Here is a 26,016-nt window from a genome sequence, read left to right as displayed (position 1 = left end):
GTTTTAGCCATAAAAAATTATTTTTGAAAACAACTAGGATTGCAATCACAATTGCTATAAGAAAAGGAAATCATATCCCTTCATAGTATGTTTTGTGGTTAATAAGTATTTTCTACTTATATAAGTATATTTCTACTTATATAAGTATATTTCTACTTAATATAGTTTTACAAAACAAGTTAGAAATACTAGATAATTAGTTTTTGTACCTCCTTGAAGACACAACAATCCAGTTAAAAGTCTACACCAAGAACAGCTTACAACAGATATTCTGAATCCTGCAGGGCGTTACAAATTATAATTAAGTTAAAAAAAAAAGTTAAATACTTTTTTCAGTTTTATTGAGGTATAATTAACAAGAAGCACTGTAAATTTAAGGTGTTCACCATAATGACACGACATACATACATTGCAAGAGGATTACCACAATAAGTTTAGTTAACATGTATTACCTTATATAATTATACCCTCCCTCAATGTTTGTCCTTGTGAAAACGTTTTAGTATCTACTGTCTTAGCAACTTTCAAATACACCACACAGCAATGTTAACTATATTCATCATGTTGTACATTACATCCCCAGTATCTAATTTATAAATATTTTACCTAGTTAATAGTCTTCATAGTTGAGCTGGAAACCTTCCATTCGTTTGCTCCACTTCAAATTTTTTAGTTGGGAATTGAAAATCTATCCTTTCCACTCTGCCAAGGTCTTTCCCCCAAAGGGAAAATTCTATCCCAGTTTCTAATTTTCTCTCATTCAATGCTTAACAAATTAAGAGGAAACATTAATGTTCTAATGATACCAATCTCATTAAGAGGCATAATTGTAAAATATATATATATTTTATATATATTTCATATATATTTTATATATATAATTGTAAAATATATATATTTTATATATATTTTATATATATATATGTATATATATATACTTCCACATTCAACTATTCTCACATCGAATATAGCAGGTAACCTATTTTAACAGAATTATTGCTAATGAAAATCTAATAGAGATGGCCTCAAGTTGACTAGCAGTTACCACCTCAATGAATAATTTCCTGGTTAATTCACATCATCATTAAAAGGGCAAACTTCCTTTTGTCAAGAACTTGACTCTGAGGAGCTGAAAACTCTGTAAGGATGTAAACGATACTGATCATCAGCCTGAGGAGAAAACAGGTTTAGTTAACACCATTTTCACCAACAGAAAACGCAAATGGTTGAGGACGTATGAGGAAATAGGAGGACAGAGTTTCCAATATCAGAACATTTCAAACAGCCCGATTTCACCTTAGGTTGTTAAGTAACTGAGAGAAAATGGGCACTCACCCTAAACTATCTTTTCTGGTTGGTTCCACAGTCTAAAATCCCTTGATAATTACCCATCCATTTCCTGAGTACCTCAGCCTGAAATCACTTTCTCCTCTGGGATCTTAGAACACGTACCACCTGAACCACTCACTCAGCAGATACGGCTTTCTATTGCCAGTTACATTTTATATCGAGATATCTTTTCACTTCTAGTTCATTGTAAACAGGAGTAAAGGGAGAAATGGGAAGGTAATTGGTATTTTTTGAGTGGCTAGTATGTTGCAGGCACTTTTAATATGTGGGAAATGGATTTCCTTAGGGCTGTCTAACCCCAGAAAGTTTGAGGCAGTAACACGCTGCTTTAAGATGCCTGGGCAGTAACTCTGATTTCTCCCTGTAGAAAGATGGGTCCTGTGTGACTCTGAGGTTAGTCCAAGTACCTGGAAATTGCAAGTTTTGTTAACATGCCCACAAAGGAAAGTGGATAAACTGATAATGCCATTTCTTCCTTTATGTTTATAGAAATACTAATAGCTAGCATTTACTGAGTACTTTCTGTGGGGCAGGCACTATTCTAAAGTACTTTACATGATTGTCTCATTTAATTCCCACAACTACCATAGAAATACTTACTATTTTTGTACCCATTTTCATTTAAGGAAACTGAGATGCAGCAAGGTTACGTAACTCCTCTAAGGTTTCCTGACAGGTAAGTGGTAGAGAATTTAAATATTGTCCGCATGGGTCTAGAGCCCTTGCAACTAACCACTACTCATGGGTCCCAATGTAAGTCCCTGGTACAGAATGGCAGTCATGTAGGGAGAGACTGAGCTTCCCAGGTCTGACAAGACTAATGACATGCACAGTGTCACCAGCAGCTGTGGGCCATCTCCTCATGCCTCCATACTACTGGGGTCCCCCATGCTCAGTCAGGAATTTGGGACTGAGAGAAGCTATCCGACAGTGACATAGGCTTCTCCTCTGTACGTTTCATGTCAGCCTTTTCTGACGAGATTGACGTGATATCTATAAGTGGGTATGCTTTCTTCCTTTGAGTGTGGGCTGGATTTTGTGACTCACTTCTAATGAACAGAATATAGTAGAAGTGACAGGATGTCACTTCTGAGATGAAGTTATAAAGACTCTGTCCTCTGTCTTAAGTGCACTCTCTCACTCTCTTAGATTGTGTTGCTGCATGGAAAGCCAGCTGCCATGTTGTAAGGCCACACTGAGGAGAACACTGCCAATTGCCATGTGAGTGAGCTCAGAAGGAGATCCCTCAAGCTGACCCTAGAGATGACAGCAGCTCTGGCCAACACCTTGACTGAAGCCTCATAAAGGACTCCAACAGGAACCAGTGGCTCAGCGGCTTCTGAAACCTTGACCCACAGAAACTGTACCATAATAAATGTCACTGTTTTCAGCCTTTAAGTTTTGGAATAACTTTTTTGTTATTGTGACTTATTGTTACATAGCAATAGATAACTGCAACATATCATAAGGAACATTTTTTATGCATCAGAGGGGGTGCTAAGCCCTCTGCCTCTCATTTGCTTTTCACAACAACCCCATAAAATAGGTATTATGATTATCATCCTTTTCCATATTAGGAAACTGGAATACAAAGAAGTAGAATAGCCAGGCAAGGCCCATCTGGCTTGTAAATGGAATACTTGGGGGTTTATCAAAGAATGTCCAAATCCAGGGTCTAGCATGTAGTATGTACCATTGAATCTATGTTGACTGATTGACTCATCATGATCATGTCCAAATAATATGTTAGAACAGACAACAAGTTCTGTTATTTATAGTCAATGGAAACAGACCAAAGGGAAGTAGATTATCCCACGAAGACTTACTTAGCATGCCTCTTTTAATGCAGTGTGGGAGTCATGATCCTCCATACCCAAGAAGGGATATAAAGCTGGCCAGAGACCCAGCAGTCCCTGTCGTTCACTACACCTGACTATAGACATGGAACCATGGTGGAAGACTAGGGGGATGAAGGCAGCATTACTTCCATGACTCCTTGACCCTCTTCTGGTCCTGCCTTGTTCTTCCATTTTCTTCATCCTTTATATTTCCATTGTTTGGGACACACAGTCTCTTACAAATTCAGTCCCTTACAAGTTCCCAATCTTGACTTTAAGCCAAGGTGCTTTGAGGAAGTTCTGACCCCAAGTGCTTGGGCTTATCATCATGGTTAGTTGTCAAAGCCCAATTAAACATGAGCTAGAACCCTGTAATTGGGGGCGCCTGGGTGGCACAGCGGTTAAGCATCTGCCTTCGGCTCAGGGCGTGATCCCGGCGTTATGGGATCCAGCCCCACATCAGGCTCTTCCGCTATGAGCCTGCTTCTTCCTCTCTCACTCCCCCTGCTTGTGTTCCTTCTCTCACTGGCTGTCTCTCTCTCTGTGTCAAATAAATAAATAAAATCTTAAAAAAAAAAAAAAAAGGGAACCCTGTAATTGGTCTCTGCCCAAATCCCAAATTTCTCCATCTGGTTACTTTTAATAAAGGTATGAACCTTATTTTTTTAAGTTTTTTTTTTAATTCTAGTTAGTTAACATACAGTATATTGTTAATTTCAGGTGTACAATATAGTGATTCAACATTTCCATAAAACACCCAGTGCTCATCACAACAAGTGTACTCCTTAATCCCCATCACCTATTTAACCCGTCCTCCCCATACACCTTCCTCTGGTAACCATCAGTTTGTTCTCTATAGTTAAGAGTCTATTTCTTAATTTGCTCACTCTCTCTCTTTTATTTTTCCCTTTGCTTGTTTGTTTTGCTTCTTAAATTCCACATATGAGTGAAATCATATGGTATTTGCCTTTCTCTGAATGCCTCATTTCACTTAGTATAATACTCTCTAGCTCCATCCATGTCATTGCAAATGGCAAGATTTCATTATTTTGATGGCTGAATAATATTCCATTGTATTTATATATACCACATTGTCTTTATCCATTCATCAGTTGAGCACACTTGGGCTGTTTCCATAATTTGGCTATTGTAAATAATGGGCTTGAGCCTTTTTAAAAAAAATTCTATATCCTCTCTAGTTACACATTATATGTGTGTGGCCTAGTTTGGCCATGCCAGTCCACATCTAGAATTAAGAGCCCTGTGTTCTGCTTTTACCATACACCCTGTGGCCAGCAGACAAGCTTGGATAAATGACTTTTTCATGTAGACAGCCCACCTACCTATCTGCTAAGACTCCCAACCACTGCCTCCTCATAACTGTGCTTTTCCTACAATGGTACTATCTTTTAGTCTATCTTGAATCTCCATCATCTACTACTTGCCTGAGCAATGTGAATATAAAACCCCTTGGGCGTTCATTGTACTGTACCCAACACCTTGAACTTTCCTTCAACCCTGTCTGGAACAAGTATCTAAGACAGGTGATTATATGTATTAGTGTTATCATTAGTAAAAAGAATATGAAAATATTGGTTTATTAAATGCCAAGAACTGTGCTAACTCTATGCATATTTTATTTATTTCATCTAACATTAAGGTAGTTTGGGGTGCCTGGGTGGCTCAGTCATTAAGCGTCTGCCTTTGTCTCAGGGCGTGATCCCGGTGTTCTGGGATCGAGCCCCGCATCAGGCTCCTCCGCTATGAGCCTGCTTCTTCCTCTCCCACTCCCCCTGCTTGTGTTCCCTCTCTCACTGGCTGTCTCTCTCTCTGTCAAATAAATAAATAAAATCTTTAAAAAAAAAATTTAAGGTAGTTTGTACTGAATCCATTTTGAAATGAGCAAACTCAGATTCATTAAGCTTAGAAAGTTGCCCTGTATCAAAGCCAATCAGTGGAAGAGACAAATCTCTATCCCAGCCTTCTACTTTGGCTATGATGGAATACTTGGTATCATACAAAATCTCTTGTCATAACAATTGTAAAAGCTTAGTGAAATTCAAACCAGCTAAATGAAGGCATTGGAGAGCAACCAAGATATTGAGATGTTGAGACAAGGCCAAAATATGTTATTTTAGAGAGTAAAATGTTGGTTTTCAGGGGTTGGGGTGTCAAAAAGTACCTTCAGTTTTGAAGACGAACAGGTTGTAGGTGACTATAGTTAATAATATTGTATTGCATACTTAAAATTTACCAAAAGAGTAAATCTTAAGTATTCTTATCACAAACACATACATGCACGTGCACACACACACACACACACACACAAAGGTTAAGAAAAAAAAAAGTGCTGTTATTTTTACCCCTCAGTACTTATGCCACTATCACAGCAGGGCATAGAAGCTAAGAGTTACTGGTAGTCTTTCTGGTCTGGGAAAGCAAAAACTGAAAATCAGAATTATTGCGGCAGCCAGGGCTTAAGGCGCCAACCCCTGGAGAATAGAGAACTCCAGGGGAAGCAAGCTTGACATACTGGGCACAATTTCCCCTCGAGGCATCTGCCAACTCATGGCCAAGAATGCATCTGGCGTAACATATGAAAAGCCAAACAAAACATAGCTGCTAAGAGGCTAAAGAACTAAGTAGATATTTCCCAGTATCACAGTTCTTGGGAAACAAAATTGGAATACAGAATTTGCCAAAAAGAAGCAAACACTAAAAATAGCCCCAGCTTTTCAGTTGAGCCACTGAAGGGCCAAGCTCAAGGAATAAGGGAAAGCCTGTAATAGACACATCCTGATTGGGTTAAGGTGACCTACCTAAATCTAACTACCTGCCAGGAAAAAAAAAAATTAAATCCTTTCTGGAATAAATAATGTCATCCAGATCCTCTATAAATTTTCATGATCACTTCAGGCATTTGGTCAAAATATCAGCTGGCATGCCAGGAAACACCAAATGAGCAAAATGGGGGGAAAAAAACGGAAAAGGGAAAAACTCACAGTGATTCGGAGTTATACATAGGCATTGAAATAACTGTGGTCTGTACGCTAAAGAAATTAAATGAAAGGATGGAAATATCACTCAAGAATTGGAATGCATGTTAAAAACCAATGGAAATCCTAAAAATGGAAAAAATAAAATAGCAAATTAAGAATCTGATAGTTGGATTTAACAGCAGAGTAGACAGAGAAGAAAGGAGAATTAGCTAGAAAATAGATCAAATTGAAGCACAGAGATAAAAAGGATGAAATATACAAAATAGAGGGCAAGAGAAATCTGAGACATAGTGGAAAGCTTTAACAAAAATGAAACTGGAGATGCAAAAAGAGCAGACAAAGAATAGAGAATCAGAAATATTTAAACAGTTACTGGAAATGGAGAGGCTGGCCTTGAACTACTGAGGCCAGAAAAAAGACAAGGATGCCAACTATCATCAAATCCACCCAGCATTATATTGGAAGATTTAGCCACTGTAGTAAGAAAATGAAAACAACAAAAGAACAGGAAGGCAGGGAGGGAAGAAGGGCGAGTAAGAGGGAGGAAAAAAGAACAAGTAAAATATGAAGATTTAGAAGGAAAGAAATAAAGCTCTCATTATTTGCAGATGAAATGATTGTGTGCGAGAAAATCCAAAAGATTTTACAGATCAACTGCTAGAATTAATACATGTCTTTATCAGGATCTCTGGATAAAAAATCAATTTATGAAAATAAATTACATTTCTCTATACTGGCAACAAACACTTTAAATGTTTCATTTAAAAATAACTGTATTTACAGGAATAAAAACCTCTTACATATCTAGAAATATCTAATGAAAGATGTGTAAGACAACTATTGAAAAAAATTATAAAAAGTACTGAAATAAACTAAAAAGACCCAAATAAATGGAGGATATACCATATTCATGGATTATAATACTCAATATTATAAAGACATCAATTTTTTCCCAACTGACTTATAGATAAATCAAAATCCAAATCAACAGAGTAGCAAGATCTCTGTTGCATGTGTGTGTCAGTAAGTATGGTCATTGACTCTAAAAATATATGAAAATAACAATGGCCAAAAAGATCAAAAACAATTGTCAAGAACAAAATTGCATAATAACACTACTATATATCAATGATTATAAAACTAAAAACATTATTTAGTGTATTTTGTCACAAGCATAGATAAATAGACCCACAGAACAAAATAGAGAGACCAGAACAGATGAGCTCATATAATGTCACCTAACTCATGACAAAGATCCCACTATAACAGAAAGAGGAAAATGATCTTTTCATTAAGTGATAATGGATCAGATCAATATATATCTGGGAAGGAGGGGGGAAGGAATTTTAACCTCTATGTCATCCTATGCACATTAAAAAATTCCAGATGGATAAGGTAAAACAATAAAGTAACTAGAAGAAAACATAAGAAAATACCTGTGTGACATTTAGATAAGGAAAAACTATATATCTAAGGCATAAAAAAAAAAAAGTCACTGACCATAATGGACAAAAGTAGAAAATCAGACTTCCCTAAACTTAAGAGCTTCTATTCATCAAAAGACTCAGAGGAAGAGTAAAAGAGCGGACCATAGAGTGGAAAAGGATATTTGGAATGCCTAAATCTTACAAATAATTCCTATCTTCAATACATGTTAGGAGATCTAACAGGTCAATAAGATAAAATCAGATGATCCCATTAAAACTGTGTCAAAGAATTGAACAGACACTTCACAAAAAAGAATGTTCCAATGGTCAATCAGAATACTAAAATAGTCTCAGCATCATTAGTCATCAGGGGAATGCTAATTAAAACCATAATAAGATACCATTCTGCACCCACTAGAATAGCTAATAATGAAAAAGTAAAAGAAAAATTGATAATATCAAATATCGACTCAATTATGAACCTGTTGGAATGTCCATACACTTAAGCAGTTGGGTAGTCAATATCTGCTCAAGTTAAAAACATACAAACCCTATGAGGCAGCAAGTCCTCTCCTAGGTGTATACTCCTCCGACATGAATACATTTGTGCACCAGCAATGCCCCCAGCAGCATTAGTTGTAAGTCAAACTGGAAACAACTCAGATACCCACCAACAGAAAATAAAAGAAATGCAGTGGAATCAGACAAGGCAGCAGCGCAGAAATGAAATACAAGACAGACGAAGCTCAGCAACAGTGAAGGAAGCCACAGACAGAAGACTACATCAAATATGATTCCATTTAGACTACACTCAGACCCAGGCTGAACGATCCTACGGAAATGAACGTTGGGAGAGTGGTCACTTTTGAGGCATGTTGGGGGGCGGGCAGCAGAAGGGAGGCTGCTGGGGTGCTGGTAATATTCTGTATCTTGATCTGCATAGTGGATTCACAGATGTAATCACCTTGCAAAGCTTCATCAGGCAGTGCCTTTAAAATCACTACATTTTGGAGGCACCTGGGTGGCTCAGTTGGGTAAGAGTCTACCTTCGGCTCAGGTCATGATCCCACGGTCCTGGGATCGAGCCCCACATCAGTCTCCCTGCTCAGCTCACTTGCAATCTCTGTGGCTATCTTTGTCTCTCTCTCTCAAATAACTAAATACAATCTTTAAATTAAAAAAATTTAAGTTAAAATAAAATCACCACATTTTCTCTTGTGTATGTTATATTCAACAGTAATTTTTACCAAACAGAAACTTCCATCGCAGCACCCGCTTTCTCACCGGCTCTGTTGCCTCTTGAGTTCCCTGACGAAAGAAACCAGGCAATTCTTAGTGAACTGCCTCTGTGCCTGCTCTCCGCCTACTGTCCCCTGCTTTATGGAACCTCCTTACAATGTACCTTTGCCTTTCAATAATTAATTGTCTTCCAGTCTTTCCATCTGCTCCCATGGCAGATTCCTGAGTCTGCCTCTCTCAGGTTCGTTATCAGCACGAGCTCGAGCTAAGCAGGGAACTGCAGAGCAAGTGCAGATCTTCAGATGAAACGAGAAAGTGCAAGGTTTCTCCCAATCCTCCTGACAGAGTAACAGTCATAGTCTCCAAGGGAAAAGTTCACTTCAAAGTGCTCCCTAACCAATCCGAATACTACTTCGGCCGGAAGAACACACTTACACAGCACTGAGCGCATCGCGGACAATTTACAAATACTTATTGGCTAAGCCAGTGCATTTGTCGACTTAATAAAATTCTCTGAAAATGTTGTTTTTTTTTTTTTTTTTTGTATCCTGTATCTTTAATCCTAGGGAACTTTCCGCTTCTCAGCACCAGTTTGCTGGAGCTGGAATATGAACTGGGGACTTGACCACAGGGGGAAAAGTACAGTAATTATGCCTGTTCTCCTGTTAGGAGAAACAGCAATCCCTGCATTTCACATTTAGTTGGCTTAGTTTACTTTAAATTTGCCTCTATATTTAAATCATGCCTGTTTCTAATGCAACTGGGAGAAAAGGAGGTGAAGGCGAGGAGAAGTTAACAGGAACACAATATTATTCAACTAAATTAGAACTCTGTGGAAAAGTACTGCTGATTAGGGATGGTAAAGTCATTCCGGGTGAGCTCATCGATTTAACCTGCACAACTATGTGCCCGGGCACTAATTTACTCTGATAAAATGTTACTAATAAAATGATGGAGCTCGAACCTAATTCCCTGAGCCTGGCACATCAGAGAGAGACCCTCCATCAGTGAAATGGCAGACCCCCTACTGTCGCATTATATCCTTGGAATCCAAAGGCCCCACTGAAGCAAAGCCTATAATGGAATTATCACAGCTTGCTGCCTCTCCAGTCCGCATTCACGCCTCCTTCTCCAGTGTCATAGCCACATACTAATTACCTGCTCACTCTGTTTCATTTAATAATAATCCCAAACAAAGAGGCCAATGCTAAAAGAAGCAAGGAGGGGTGAGGAGAAGAGAAGGGGATGGAAGGATGTAGATTGCTGTGTGCGGTAACAAATAGAGGTTTAATCAAACAGGACTACACGCCCAGAAAAATAGCAAAGGGAAGTCAGATAAATGCAAATAAATTCAAAGGCAAATAATTGCATTTCTAAAATGAATGCTCATGAATTTAGACAAAATTGGGCCTCTATTTCTGTTATGGTAGATTTTTGTAGGCGCTGCAAAGACCACCCCAAGGGAAATGGCCAACATTGTTTTTGTCCCATGCGCCTCATGTTCTGTCCCTGCGGGCTCATCAAACCCGGTCCCAACGTGGAATGGGAATGCTGCTTGCTGCTCCCATTTCTGAAGCTGACTCTGCCAAGAGGAAGCTGAGTTCCAAGCACCGTGAACGCAGTTCCTGTATCTACCTTAGCAAATCTCTACCACATGTCCCAGGCACATTTGCTAGTACCTAGTTCTTATTTTAATGACTCCATGGGCTGAAAACCAGTCGTGGGGTGCAGCCTACTTAGTGGCCTTTCACCATATTTTTGCTGATTTCTGTTCCCAAAGTCAGGGTATCTTTCCTATTCCTATAATATCTGGGCTGGCTGTGCACCGCCTCCCACCCCCCCCAAATAGTTCCCTCATGGCTCTGGGCTTAGGTATAAATTCTCCACCTGTTAAAAAGGAATTTCTCCACATGCCTCCTTCCACTACAATTTGAAATTCCATTCTCGAATATTTCCCAGGTTTCTGGTCTTTTGTCTCATTTAGAGAACCGTCCTCACTACTACTAAGTCCTTTCTAACAAATGCTTAGTTCGATAGCATTTTAGGTTTTCATCTTCACTTTCCACCCAGGATATCGTCACATAAGTTGTCACCCCCTCTGCTGCAGTGAAATTTTGGGCGCCCTGACCTACTCTGGTCCAAATTCCTGAGAGAGTGCAACCCAGCCTAGGACCAGAAGCTGAGAACCTCAGGTTTTTATTTGTTTAGGAAGACAGCTTGTATATGTGTTCTGTAAATCTCCTTGAAATAGTCTTCTTATTGTATGACTCAAATACACCAAATACAAGAGACATGCCCCCGCTAGAATGTCTGATCCCTGTCTGTTATGGACTGAATGTGTGTGTCCCCCTCAAACTCATAGATTGAAGCCCTAAACCCCCAAGTGGTAGAGATAGGGTCTTTGGGAGGTAATCAGGTTAGCTTAGGTCCTGAAGGTAGGGCTCTCAAGATGAGATTGGGGCCTTCCAAGAAGAGGAAGAAAGGCCTCTCTGCTCACATACACATGCACACAGAGGGAAAGCCACATGAGGACGACACAGTAAGTGGTGGCCATTTGCAAGTCAGGAAGAGCTCTCTCACTCTCTCACCAGAATTCGATTCAGCCTGACCTTGATCCAGGACTTTTCAGCCTTCCTAACTGTGAGAAAATAAATATCCTTTGTTTAAGCCACCAGCCAGCCTGTCGTACCTTGTTAACGGCAGCCGGGCTCATACACCATCCAGCCCCTTTGGATGTTTAATGGCGCTTCCTGCATTGTCTTGGTCTGCTTCCTTAGCCCTAATCCTGACTGAGGAAACTTGGCCAGCGCTTTCTTGCTGCTGTCACCAGAGTATGCTGTGTGAGTTGGGCTACTTTGTCTATGGACTTCTCAGAGGACTGCGAGGAGTCTTAGGGCATCTCGGCTGTGCTTTTGCATGGAATCCAGTGATGCTGACATGTGGTGTGGTCTGATGCACTCAAGTCAAGGAGAGCGGCCACCAAGACAATAAAGTATCTGAAAGCTCCCTGTGTGTGAATATCAAAATATGACTGATTCTCCACATGATATGGTTCATTTTATTTTTTTCAGAATGAGAGAAAGTGTGTGCAAGCCGGGGGTGGGAGGGAATCTTAAGTTTGCTCCAAGCCCAGTGTGGAGCCAGACTGAGGGCTTGATGTCACAACCCTGAGATCATGACCAGAGCCAAAATCAAGAGTCAGACACTCAACCCACTGGGTCACCCAGGCTCCCCCAATCCGGTACATTTTAAATGCTTTCTCCTCTGCTTTTGGGCAGCCTCCCACGCCACCACTGCACACCTTCCTTTTAGGAAGTCAATGTGTTCAGGTATGGAAAACTCAGCCTCTAAAATCAAACATTATAAGTTTATAAATCCCTCAAAATACCATATATATTTTTACCTCATTGTTTGACAGATGGTTTTCTTTGTTTAAGATCTTTGCACAATGGAATTTTATAAACCACGTTCTCTATACCCTAAATGGTTTTATTTTCATATTATAATGGCTACAATTTATAAAAATGGACTATATCGCTAGTACGGATTGAGTACTCTCCGTATGTTGTTAATTGAATATTATAATTACACTCCATGAATTGGATTTTATTTATCCTTGTTTTGTAGATGAGAAAACTGAGACTCAGAAAATTTAGATTAATCAGCATACAATCAGAAAGAACTACTGAGCAATAAATAATTAAAAGCAATAAATAAATAAAGCCATAACGCATGTTCTTTCTTTTAAGTCAGTTTTCAAGCCTAAGTGTGTGCTTATGGATCCTCTTGGAAGCTTCTTTGTCCTTCACATTCCCAGGACACTCCTTGCCCACCGACCCCCACCCCCAACACAAACACACCCACCAGATTCTGATTCAGGAGGCTTTCCTTTATTTGTTTGTTTAATATCCAACCAATTCTGATGCAGATTATCTGGTGACCAACCATTGATAAACGCAACGAATTCCTTTAACTCCTCCCCTTTATCTCCCTATTCCCACAACTTACCAAGTTTTCTCTCAGGTGTATTTTGTGGTATTCAAGTTCTTCCCTATGACCTTAACCTCTGACTACTGAAATACCCTCTTTACCTTTAATGTTAAGGGAGTCACATCCTTTGTCCTACCAGCTAATTACACCCCTCCTACTGTTGGTAATCACCAGATCCATGTGCTCACCGAGGAGCTCTGATCTTTTCCTACTCCTGGCTATAAAATCTTTCAGCAGCTTAAAAGTTCAATTTCGGGGCGCCTGGGTGGCACAGCAGTTAGGCGTCTGCCTTCGGCTCAGGGCGTGATCCCGGCGTTATGGGATCGAGCCCCACATCGGGCTCTTCCACTATGAGCCTGCTTCTCCCTCTCCCACTCCCCCTGCTTGTGTTCCCTCTCTCGCTGGCTGTCTCTATCTCTGTCAAATAAATAAATAAAATCTTTAAAAAAAAAAGTTCAATTTCATTTAAGGTTTTCCATATTCTGATCCAAGCCTCTTGAGGTTGTCCTAGATAAGAGAGACGTCTATCCCATTTATCTATTTTTCTAATCTCATCTAGTGATTTCCTCATTCATGCTGTTGTACTGTCTTCCATTTTTCTATTCAAGGTCTCCCTGCTTCTAGCCTTTTCCACAGGCAATATATGCCTTTTCCAAAGATTTTCTGCCTCAAAATCTGCAAAATCTCTAATTGCCCTCAGAAGGAAATAGAAACCTCCTGTGCTGATCACGAAGAGCCTCCACAGTCTCCTATTTACATGCCCAACCTCATCTCCCGCTGGAACTTGACCACCTCTCTGCTCACTGCCACCCAAATATGCCTTAATAACCCTACCTTTGTCCTCATATTCTATTTTCTTCTGTAGAACCCCGGTCCCTCTTTTTGTCTGCCTACCCAAAGCCCCTTCTCCTTGAACTGTAACTTCTAATATAAGACCTCCCTCATTTACGAAATATCCCCAGACCACAGCAGCCTTCCCTCTTCGAGCAGAGAGTATTTACTACCTTTTTGGACTATAAAACATGCCTCTTGTAGTGCTATCCGTGTTGCTCTGTAACCTTCCACATTAAAATGAAAAACCAAAAAATCCTTAGTGTCAAGGATCTGGGAATTTTAGGTGAATAGATCTTTTGGTTCAAATAATATGAATAATAACTTCAAGTCACCACTGAGGCAACTGACATAGATACATCATCTAAGCTTTAGTTGGCAAGTCAACTTACATTAGTCATCAGGCAAGTATTACCCAGGCCGGTCCATTTATGCAACATAATATAGACAGAGTCACTCTCCATTCATCTCTGGATAATTATCTCCTTATTTGTAATTTCTCATTGGAGTATTAGATGTTAATTTCTATACACAGGATGTATAGTAGCAGATAATATCTCTGTAATTGAAGAGATAATAAGTACCCTCAACTCAGAATGTATGGCTTTGTTCAACTTCTGTCATGTCTTTTTAAACGTCTCTTCAATATCACTTTCTACTTATGTAATAGACTTTTATAACCAAAGAACAAAGTCATGTCTAATAGAAATGTAAATTTCAAATAATATAACACTTATTTCTAATATAGACTGTAATAGAATGTTCCAAAAGTTGAAGTTATGCTCCCAGTAACAATTATAATCTCTCTCTAGCAAGGTCAGTGGTGGGACTAAGGTTCTTTGGGACTCTCTGGAGGACAGAGAAGAGTGAAAGCCTAATATGAGATCCAGGGTCTCCTGTGATGTTAAACTTAATTTAATCATTAAGACATCAGAGAATTAGAATAAAATTAGAATAAAATCTAATTAACTAAGGGAAAAATCGACTTTTTATCACTAACAATATGATTCAATTTCTTGGGACAACTAAGGCATATAATCCATGGAGACATGCTCACCAAGTGTACCATCTCTCACAAGATGTTCTAAATTGTACTTTATCCAAAGGCCAAAATGAAAATTGTTTTTCCCCTTTGCCATGATCACATCTGAGCTCTTTACAGAACATTTCAGCAACTAAATGGACTCTGATATTTATAGCTAATAGAATGTTTTACACATTGCTTTCTCAGTAGATTTTTAACCATGTATTGAGATGATCTGTCTGGTTTCCCCTCCTGTCTAAATGTGGTAATTAAACCTAAAACCCATTAGTATACTCATCTCACACCAAACTCTGAAACCAGCCTTCCAGTCAGTATAGAAATTTTTTTAAAGACTTGAAATTCTCTGTTTTAGCATAAGGAAAAAGCTGAACTCAACTTTCCTTTTGGTCAAGACCCTATCTTACTTTCTCAGACTCCTGAGGACTAGCCCTTGACCTCTAGTTCCTGGCAGCTCCTTCCCAGACATTCCTAATTCCTCCTCCTGACCACTTGGAACTGGTCGAAATGGCTGTTATTTAGACTTCTACCATTCACTTTCCCACATTTACTATATTATTTAGTAATATTAGCTACTATAAATATATATTTATTACTATACTTATTATATATTATTTTTATATATTTATTTCTCACTTCATATATTTATTTCTCATTTATGTAAATTCTAAAACAGCTGTTCCTAACACATAGCTGCCTCCTAAGAGAGCACAGTGCCTCCTAAGAGAGATTTGGAGGCCAATCTTCTCCCATCTTGTGGACCCTTCCAAGGGTGCTGTGCTCATCTGCATCAATTCTACAGAAAGGAGAGGGTGGGAAAAGGCCACTTGCTTCTAAAGTTTCTTGGCCTACAGGTGACATTCCTCACTTCCGGTCATGCCTTGCTTCTGGTGAGAACTGTCATATGACCCTACCTAGACGCAAGAGAGAAGAGGGAAGCACAGTTCCTAGCTGGGAACCTGTTCCATAGCAACAATTCTCTATTACATAAAGGAAGGCACAAATTTTGGTACACATTTAGCTGTCTGAGCTCCCTCCCACGTGTCCTTTTCTTTTGAACTAACCTGCTGATCTTATATCAGCTTTCTAGATCCATGAATTAGCTTTCAACCCAAAAATAGCCTGAATGCGAACATATCTTTAGACAGTTCTCTTTTTCCAGACTCTATCTGACTCTACTGGCTTTATGGAATGTCCAACCTTGCCTGTCCTTCCATGGTCTGGCCTATCCTACTCCTCACTAAGCTCCTTATGTAAGTCTTTTTTCTTAAGATAGGTCATAGTTTGAGGAATAAGCTCATGAGAAAAGTCATGTCCAAGAAAACATCTTAAAAATGAAAAGTGCGATGTGTGTGTATTCGTTCATTTAATTTCATCAGAGCCACAGAAACATAGTAGGAAAGGAGAATCAGAGTATAAACTTTTCACTCAATACTTCTCATAGTAACCCTCATAGGAAAGGAGTATTGAGATAAAGGTCAACAGCGAAATAAAAACAAGTAAAAAATTACTGAAACATCTAAATAGTGAAGATAAAGGCAAAAGAGGACTGTAAGTGGGTCCTTTCAAGGATATCCAAATTAAATGAAATTAAGATGATATAAGTATATCAGTAATTTAAAGAGTTTCACAATGTGCATGATTACTGATTTTATGACTCATTGAAATCTAGATTAAAAGCAGAATTACACTTGTCATATATTTGTATTCAGTTAGAAATACATGTGCATGCATGTGTGTGTGTGTAAAAAAGAGTTCTGTGTAGACCATACATATACATATAGGATATATGTTAGGAAGGGAGGTTTCGCTTAGAACTTAGATTTACTCGGTAGGAAATAATGATGAACAGTCAACCCCAAAGTCAAGGTGCAGTCATAAGCATTATTCAGTATGTATTACTCATCCAGGAGTTCTTTACAGAACAAAATACAATATCAAATGATCAGGGTGAGGCAACTCCAATTCCCAGCATACACCAACTTTCACACTTTCGTTTCAAAGAATTACAAAGATGTTACTTGAAAATAAGCCTCAGAAACAGAAAACAAACTCCATGAGCACATTAGCAATAATGCAGTAGGTAGTACACGCAAAGAACAGAAACAGGAAGGAGGAAAGGGCACACTGCAGCTGGCTTCAGCTCCCCAGGTTGTTGGGACTGAGAGTGAGCAGCTAAAGAGAACGCCAAGAGAACTCAGAAGGCAGAATGTCTTTTATCTGTAGTGTCATTTGCAAATATATTCTCCCATTCCGTGGGCTGCCTCTTAGTTTTTTTTGACTGTTTCCTTGGCTGTGCAGAAGCTTTTTATCTTGATGAAGCCCCACAAGTTCATTTTATCTTTTATTTCTCTTGCCTTTAGAGATGTGTCATGAAAAAGGTTGCTGTGGCCGATGTCGTAGAGGTTGCTGCCTATGTTCTCCTCTAGGATTTTGACGGATTCCTGTCTCACATCGAGGTCTTTCATCCATTTGGAGTTTATCTTTGTGTATGGTGTGAGAGAGTGGTCAGGTTTCATTCTTTTGCATGCAGCTGTCCAATTTTCCCAGCACCATTTATTGAAGAGACTGTCTTTTTTCCACGGGATGTTTTTTCCTGCTTTATCAAAGATTAGTTGCCCAAAGAGCCGAGGGTCCATTTCTGGGTTCTCTGTTCTGTTCCATTGGTCTATGTGTATGTTTTTGTGCCAGTACCAGGATGTCTTTGTGATCACAGCTTTGTAGTACAACTTGAAATCTGGCATTGTGATGCCCCCAGCTTTGTTTTTCCTTTTCAACACTTCCTTGGCGATTCGTGGCCTTTTCTGGTTCCACACAAATTTAAGGGCTGTTTGCTCCAGTTCTTTGAAAAATGTCATTGGTATTTTGATCGGGATAGCATTGAAAGTGTAGATTGCTCTGGGTAGCATGGACATTTTAACTATGTTAATTCTTCTGATCCATGAGCATGGAATATTTTTCCATCTTTTTGTGTCTTCTTCAATGTCTTTCAAGAGTGATTTGTAGTTTCTAGAATATAGATCCTTTACATCTCTGGTTAAGTTAATTCCAAGATAACATATGATTTTTGGTGCTGGTATCCAAGATCTACAAAGAACTTCCCGAACTTAATACACAAGAAACAAATAAACAAATCATAAAATGGGCAGAAGATATGAATAGACACTTTTCCAATGAAGACATACAAATGGCTAACAGACACATGAAAAAATATTCAAAATCATTACCCAGCAGGGAAATTCAAATCAAACCCATACTGAAATACCACCTTACACCAGTTAGAATGGCAAAAATTGACAAGGCAAGAAACAACAATTGCTGGAGAGGATGTGGAGAAAGGGGATCCCTCTTACACTGTTGGTGGAAATGCCAGTTGGTACAGCCACTCTGGAAAACAGTGTGGAGGTCCCTTAAAAAGTTAAAAATTGAGCTACCCTATGATCCAGCAATTGCACTACTGGGTATTTACCCCAAAGATACAGACGTACTGAAGAGAAGGGCCATATGCACCCCAATGTTCATAGCAGCATTGTCCACAATAGCTAAATTGTGGAAAGAGCTGAGATGCCCTTCAACAGATGACTGGATTAAGAAGATGTGGTCCATATATACAATGGAATATTACTCAACTATCAAAAAGAACGATTTCTCAACATTTGCAGCAACATGGACGGCACTGAAGGAGATAATTCCAAGTGAAATAAGTCAAGCAGAGAAAGACAATTATCATATGGTTTCTCTCATTTATGGAACATAAGAACTAGGAAGATTGGTAGGAGAAGAAAGGGATAAAGGAAAGGGGGGTAATCAGAAGGGGGAATGAAGCATGAGAGACTATGGACTCTGAGAAACAAACTGAGGGCTTCAGAGGGGAGGGGGTGGGGGAATGGGATAGGCTGGTGATGGGTAGTAAGGAGGGCACGTATTGCATGGTGCACTGGGTGTTACATGCCACTAATGAATCATCGAACTTTACATCAAAAACCAGGGATGTACTGTATGGTGACTAACATAATAAAAAAATATTATTATAAAAAAAAAAAAGAAGAAGGCAGAATGTGCCCCTGGGCCAGTCTCAGAAAAGGCCAGAGAGGAGTGGGGCAAATGATGAGAGGTAAAGAGAATCCAGAAAGTCCCTTCCCCTAGAGGGCAACAGTTCCCATCGCCATCTTCAACAACATTAAACGATTTTCCCCAGATGACCAGAGTCCTCGTCCCCACCCTTCTTACCTATTACTTATGCCAGACAAGCATTCTTAACTCAATTTCATAAAGAATTGAACTAGTGTAAAATTATTATATCAAACTTTAAGTGAATAAAGTACAAAGAAACCCTAAAAATAGCTGGGTGAATCCCAGTCTAAAAATCCACATCTCTCACTTGCCATCTTTGACATTTTGTCCTTTTTTTTATAGCTGGAATAGAAGTATTTTACAGGCATAATTTTCCCTCTTCAGAGAATACTTTTCTGGGATTGCTGTTTACATTAACGCTTACACTCAACAAAACCCACATGGAATATGTGACCAAGCTACTAAGACAGAGCTCTCTTACCTAGGATGAGCGCTAACACACAACACAAACATAGCCAGGAAATCTCAGAACTAGGTGAGCAGCATTTTTCTTCTCAGCCACCGCTGCCCACAACTCCTGGATGTTCCTGCATCTTTTCACTTTCTGTCTCCAGTAAGTTATGATCACAAAACCCCCACAGCCTGCTTAACTCATGTTACATACTTTTGACCTATGGCTCCCTTGTCACTGATACCCTTTCTAACCTTGGTGAAAAAACATAATTCAATTCCCCTTGATTCTCTTTCTTTCTATAGCTTTTCCTTTCTTTCCCCAAATGATTTATAATTCCCATCAACTTCTTCCATTGGCTTCTGGGAATATGAAAGGACTATTCCTCAGACTCCAGTGTACGATCTGAAAATCTAGAAGCTAGTAGCAAAAGGTTCTAATAGCACCTTTAAAGTCATCTAGAAGCAATGCTTCTTTGAGCAAATTCCAATTAAGCTAAAATGCAATATATTTATATGCATATTGTATAGGCAGTATAGTTATAAGTGATGAACAGTATTAATCAAAGAGATAATGCTAAGATATTTCTTATTATTCAAGTGTTCACAAATAAATGGCATTCTTATTCATTAAAATTCAAATTCAGATAAATAGCCTCCTCCACTCATAACTGAACTTTAACCATGCAGGTCATAAAAAAAGCTACCAGAATTCTGAAGTTATCCTCCATTTAAAGCTGCAAAAGAAAGTAATTAGGGCGAAGAGAAGCTATGGCTTCAAAACAAGGATTGATAGTCATTTTAAATAACAAAATGTCAATATTTGCAGAAAACCGAGACACTTCACAAATAATAAACAGTGCTATTCTCTCCATGAATAGTGGGCCAGCTATAATAAATATTGAAATCCAACAATTCATCACCAGAACTATCCTTTATTTTAGCTACTTTCATCTGGCAGTAAATAGAAATTACATTTGTTGGATAAAGCTAGACGAAGGAGAAACCTCTCTGCCCTTTATTTTTCTTGATGAATTTGGCCCAGGACAAGAATATCAAATTATATGTTGACAGAGAAAATAACTTGGCATCCTGAAGGACCAAAAGATGTTACAAACATAATTATCTCAGTATCAGCACCACATGGTAACATTGTCAGACTGAGAGGAGGGAAATATCCCACGAGATAGAAAATGCAAACAGGTGATCTTGCCAATAAAAAGATGGATCTGTGTGCATCTTTACGATGGCCAAATTTTTTAACCTGTTTCTAATTTTTTTTTGAAACTTCATTTTTATTCCTCTATTGTCTTTTATCTGACCATCAAGATGGATTCCATTTTCCTTCAACAATCTTGGCAAAGCATGAGGTCATTAGCACATGCTGACAAAATAGAGCAAGAAAGAGTTACCAGCCACGTGTAAATATTCTCTAAGCCTTATATTTCCACTTCTAACAGGATGCCCTGCTGTTCCTGGGTGGACTGTGTTGTCAACGGAGAATCAAAGTTGTAGAACAATCCATCTGTTACTGATAGAGCTGTCAGCAAGCCCACAGGGAAACTCACTAGCCATCATTATCTAAACATTTCCCCAATACACCCAAATTCAGTGTTAACATTTTTTTTAAGTCCTAGAATTATGAGGCGGTTTTTGTTTTTGTTTCTACTAATCCTATAGCTCTCTCTCTATGTGGTGATCCAAGGTTCTAAAATACACAGAAAGGCAAGACAAGCTGCCCTTCTCTCCTCAGTAACAGCAAGACTTAGAAAAAAGGCGTCTAGCAACTCTACGGAGGCACACTGGAGCCGCCATGCTAGGCACAGGACAGCGACGGACTGAACTGCTCTGCCCAGGGAGTGAGAAGATGCATCCCCTGTCCAACGTACACCATCAAACTGCAGAAGAGAGCTCCTGGCACCCGCAGAGGGACAGCTGTGCTACCAGCTCTCTGGCTGGAATAAAAAGGAAAAAAAGTTACAAAGGAGTGATATAAATAGCAGAATGGAGATTTCCATCCAAATGTTATTTATGATGAAGAGGTGACTCAAATAAAAATTTATGTCTAAAGTGTATTAAGTAAAGTATTAAATTCTTATTTTTTTATTCTAATAAACAGAGTTTGGCTCCTTGAAACTTTGATTTGTCTTCATTTCATAACTTTCTTCTCCAGTCAAAGAAAACTAGACTCAGGTTGATGTGGTCACTCCATCATTTGTGCCAACAGAAATGATGAAAGACCAATTCGGAGGGCTTTCCTTGTAAGCCACCTGCTGGACCTCAAAGGTAGGGCTCTCTCTCCACTTAAATTCCCTGCCCTTTCTGTTTCCCTCAAAAAGGAGCACTAGTCACTCTGTGAAAGGACCTCTCATAGGCGATTACAGCTAGATTATTGCGTAGGCTCTTATACATTTTTCACATTCAAAATCAGGCAATTTTAGGTAATATTGGGTACACTAGGTACCATATATGATTGTACTAATTAGAAAAGAATGCACCTGGAATTCAAAATTTTCCAAACTGGATTAATGGACTCCCCTGCTCCATCCCAGAAAATGATACCTCCCACTTGTTTGCGCAAGTCAGAAATTTGTGCATCGTTCTTTATTTCTCCCTCTTTACCTATGAATCTAATCAGTCAGATTCCTCTAGATGGCAGCTCACAACAATTTCCCATAACTCTCTATTCCAGCATCATTACCTCGGTTTGGTCCTTTATATTTTCTCCATGAAGCATTTTAGTGGCATCTCTGCTGGATGACTATTCATACTTTTCCTCTGTTTGTGTGAATGGTTGACACTTGGGGGCCAAAGTGTTCTATTATCTTGGACTCACTGCTGTAGGACAGGGAATTTACCAAGAATTTTCATACCAAGAGCACCGTGGAGTCCCCACCTTCAACATCACTGTCACCATGACTATGAAGACACTGGTCCTGCTGACGGGCAAAGAAGGTCCATGGTGGTATGATCAACAAGCAATGTTATGAAATGGCCTCCCACCTGTGGCATTCCCAGTACTGTCTTCATTTGTCCCTTCTAATACTTCCTTCCCCACTTTTTACTGTTTCAGTGATTTTCATTCTATGTCATACATTTTTTCCTCTCTATTGGACAAACTACTCCAAAACTTCCTTAAAATAACTATGTATTAGCTCATGGTTTTGCAGTCTGGGCTGGGCTCAACTGGGTGATTCTTTGCATGCATTACCTGGAGTCACTCACACAGTTACAGTTACCTAGAGGGCTGCCCAGAGCTGGACCTCTGTGACGGCTTCACCCATGTGTCTGACCTCAACTGGAAGGAAGGCTGCAACAGCGGAAGTCTAGCGAGGCATGTCCCCACAGCACCCTTCTGTCTCCACCATGGTAGCCCAAACTCTTTACAAGATAGTTTGGGACTCCAAGAGGAAGAAAGGAGAGGCTGACAGCTTCTTAAGACCTAGGCTTTCCTGGGGCACCTGGGTGGCTCAGTCAGTCAGGCATTTGCTTTTGGCTCAGGTCATCTCAGGATCCTGGGATTGAGCCCTGCGTCAGGCTCCCTGCTCAGCGGAGAGTCTGCTCCCTGCTCATGCTCTCTCAGTCTCTAAAATAAATAAATAAATCTTAAAAAAAAAAAAAAAAAAGACCTAGGCCTTCCTTTAGATACTGGCACTCACATGTACAGATTTTAATTGTCTTTTTATTTTAATTTTTCTCTTCAGTTTTATTTTTGTTTATGTCATCTCTACACCCAATGTGGGGCTCAAACTCACAACCCCAAGATCAAGAGTCACATGCTCTTCCCACTGAGCCCACCAGGCACCCCTTAATTGTCTTTTTAGCATCTTGCTCTTAAATATGATCAGATTATCCAAGGCAGTCAAGAAAACCATTAATGTTAAAGTCAGGAACCAAAACAAAACAACAGAAAAAAATCAACTTGGAGGAGTCATAGATGATATAAAGAGGAAAATAAATAAATAAATAAATAAATAAATAAATAAATAAATAAATAATCATCACTATCCTCAGAGTTAAAAGAACAGAGTTCCATCTTAAAAGATAAATATTCTAAGAAATACTGTCTTAAGAAATAATAAACTCTACAGAAGGGTTAGCAGGTAAAGTTAAGAAATATCCCAGAAAAAGATCATAAGGTAAAGAAAAACATAAATAAGAAAATCAGAGGACCAACCCAAGAGGTTCAAAACCCAAATATTAGGATCCCAGAAATAAATGTTAAAGAAATATTGAAAGAAAAAAGCATCAAAGAAATATGAACAACAATAACAATAAAAATCCCCAAATTTCCATATCAAATAGGCCTATAAAGGCCTCAGAACAATGGATAAAATTAGAATATACACAGGTACATCACTGTGAAATTTCAGAATACTGGGGATAAAAGATCACACAAGCTTTGGAAGAGAGAAAAAAACAGATATCACACAAAGATCAAGTTTCAAAATATCATCAGACTTCTCTACAACCTTCCCCTAAAAGTTGTGAAAATTGAGAAATGTCTTCAAAGTTCTGAGAAAAATAACTTCCAATCGACAATGTTTTGCCCAAACTCTTAATCACAGTGGAGGACAGAATAAAGATAGTTTTTGCCCCTGTAAGATCTTTAAAAATGTACTTTGCATGCATAAATTTGTAGGAAGATATTGTAAGACATGCTCTACCAAAATGAGGAAGTAAACCAAATAGGGAAAACGTGGATCAGGAAACAAAGATTCTATCACCAACAATAGGCAAAGGCAATCTCTAGTCTGATAGTAAAAAAGCAGCTCTCAAGATGGCAGATATATAACATTTCTGGAAATCAATTAATTTAAACAGGAGCAGATCTAAAGGCCCTTTAAGAGATTTTTTTTCCAGTAAAATGAAATTGATAAAATATCTAAAGTGTTTTAATATACTGATAGGAAATTAGAGTTCATTATGTGGAGAGAAAGAATTATGTAAAAAGAATAACCATAGTATACTACCTGCTCAGCCAGTTACAGTGTTACCTATATAAACACTGAATAATATTCTCACTATTTACTAAAATCATGATATACTTATACTGGGAGTATGTGGCTGGGGACAGGAAATATACACGTGTAGCCTAGGGAGTGAAAGGATAAAAGAAAGTTAAATTCTCATCTTCCACAGTAGGGAGTAAACAGGTGATGCTTAAAACTGATCAGTCAGGGGCGCCTGGGTGGCACAGCGGTTAAGCGTCTGCCTTCGGCTCAGGGCGTGATCCCGGCGTTATGGGATCGAGCCCCACACTGGGCTCCTCTGCTAGGAGCCTGCTTCTTCCTCTCCCACTCCCCCTGCTTGTGTTCCCTCTCTCGCTGGCTGTCTCTATCTCTGTCACATAAATAAATAAAATCTTTAAAAAAAAAAAACTGATCAATCAAAAGGTAGTAATGCACGCATGTTATTCGTAAATACAGATGTACATATCAAACACATCAACAGACAGAATTCAAAGCAATTGATTTGGGAAGTGGGAAATGGTGGGGGGCAGGGAAATTATTTTTATATCAAACCTTAGAGAACTGTCTGACTATTTAAATGTATAACTTTGAGAAAAAAAACAGACAAAATTAGTTACCTTTGGAAATTTCTACCGCACATATATTCCACCTTTATTTTATTTCTAGTAGCAGATACTGCTGCGAATGTGGCAAATACGGCTTTAAAAAACCTCAATTCATTTTTTTGCGGCCATTACATTCTTGAACATTTACACTTAGTTTGCCAACTCCTCTTCTCTCTATATATATTCATTCCTGGACAATCAGTGCTCAAATGATGTATAAGGTGTCAAAAAATAAACGAATGTGAAGTGACAGATTGTCTGTAAATAGGGAAGCTGGCTGATAAAGCCAACAAGTGTACCAGTCAAACTATATACCGTGGCAACTGCTCCAGACCTCAAGATCAAGCAATGTACTGCCCTGTCTTTGATTCCACCTCCCAGATAAAATCGCATGCAATGAATGGTCAGAGAGTTATAACTACCCTGGGGGAAATTACTGACAAAAGTAAATAAATTTCATATAGCATGAGCCAAATTGTTTTATTAAACTGATTGGTAACACAATGGTTCCTTCCATTTGCTGATATGAGGATTGGATTTCTCAAATCCATGAAAATCATTTAATTTCTCAAACCCAGATAAAAGAGAGAAATGGAAGAAGGTGGTCCAGGGCCCAGGAGAAATTTGTCTTTTTCCAGCTTATTGTCGATGCTGTCCCACTCTGAAGCAATGCATTTTCGATGCTCATGTTTGGATGGCATTTCTGCTCACGGAATCACTCACATTTTGATCTTTAATTCCTTTGGGGACAGCCAGTGAAAAGTGCTTTTATAAGTTACAGTTCTGACCTTTTTAGGATTCTGTTATTTGATTAAAAAGCATTAGGGGTCTTTCTGTACGGTAGTGTTTAGTGTCTGCAACAAAGTAATCAGAAATGCAACCCAAGAGTAATCTGTAAGGGGTTATGGATTCATTCCCAACAAATATTTATTGTTACCGGTGCAATTCCACACTGAAAATGAAATACACCAGAGATCTGTTTGTCCTCCTCTCTTGGGACCCATGACACTCAACTGTACTATAGGTGAAAACAATTTATAAAAATGGCATTTGGCTCCTTGAGAGATTCGAATCCTTGAATGAGATCCAAGTGAAAACTTGCTTGTAAAGCTCTCTCCAGGGGAAGTGTGACATGGCATGATGTGAGTATTGTTCTAGATCACACCTTAATTTCTTAAACCATGTGGTCTCTAGATGC

At 38.9% G+C, this 26,016-nt stretch overlaps 1 protein-coding gene across 7 annotated transcripts in view; it reads right to left on the bottom strand.

Annotated features, from left to right (window-relative positions):
* LOC123787403 (uncharacterized) overlaps nt 1-26,016 on the bottom strand; it is a 426,574-nt gene that overhangs the window by 126,717 nt on the left and 273,841 nt on the right. The window lies entirely within an intron of this gene.

Source organism: Ursus americanus, chromosome 19 (genome assembly GCF_024610735.1).
Source record: "Ursus americanus isolate L20-20 chromosome 19, mUrsAme1.1.p, whole genome shotgun sequence".
NCBI lineage: Eukaryota > Metazoa > Chordata > Mammalia > Carnivora > Ursidae > Ursus > Ursus americanus.
Note: the sequence above shows the minus strand (reverse complement) of the source record. Positions and strands in the feature narration are given on the sequence as shown.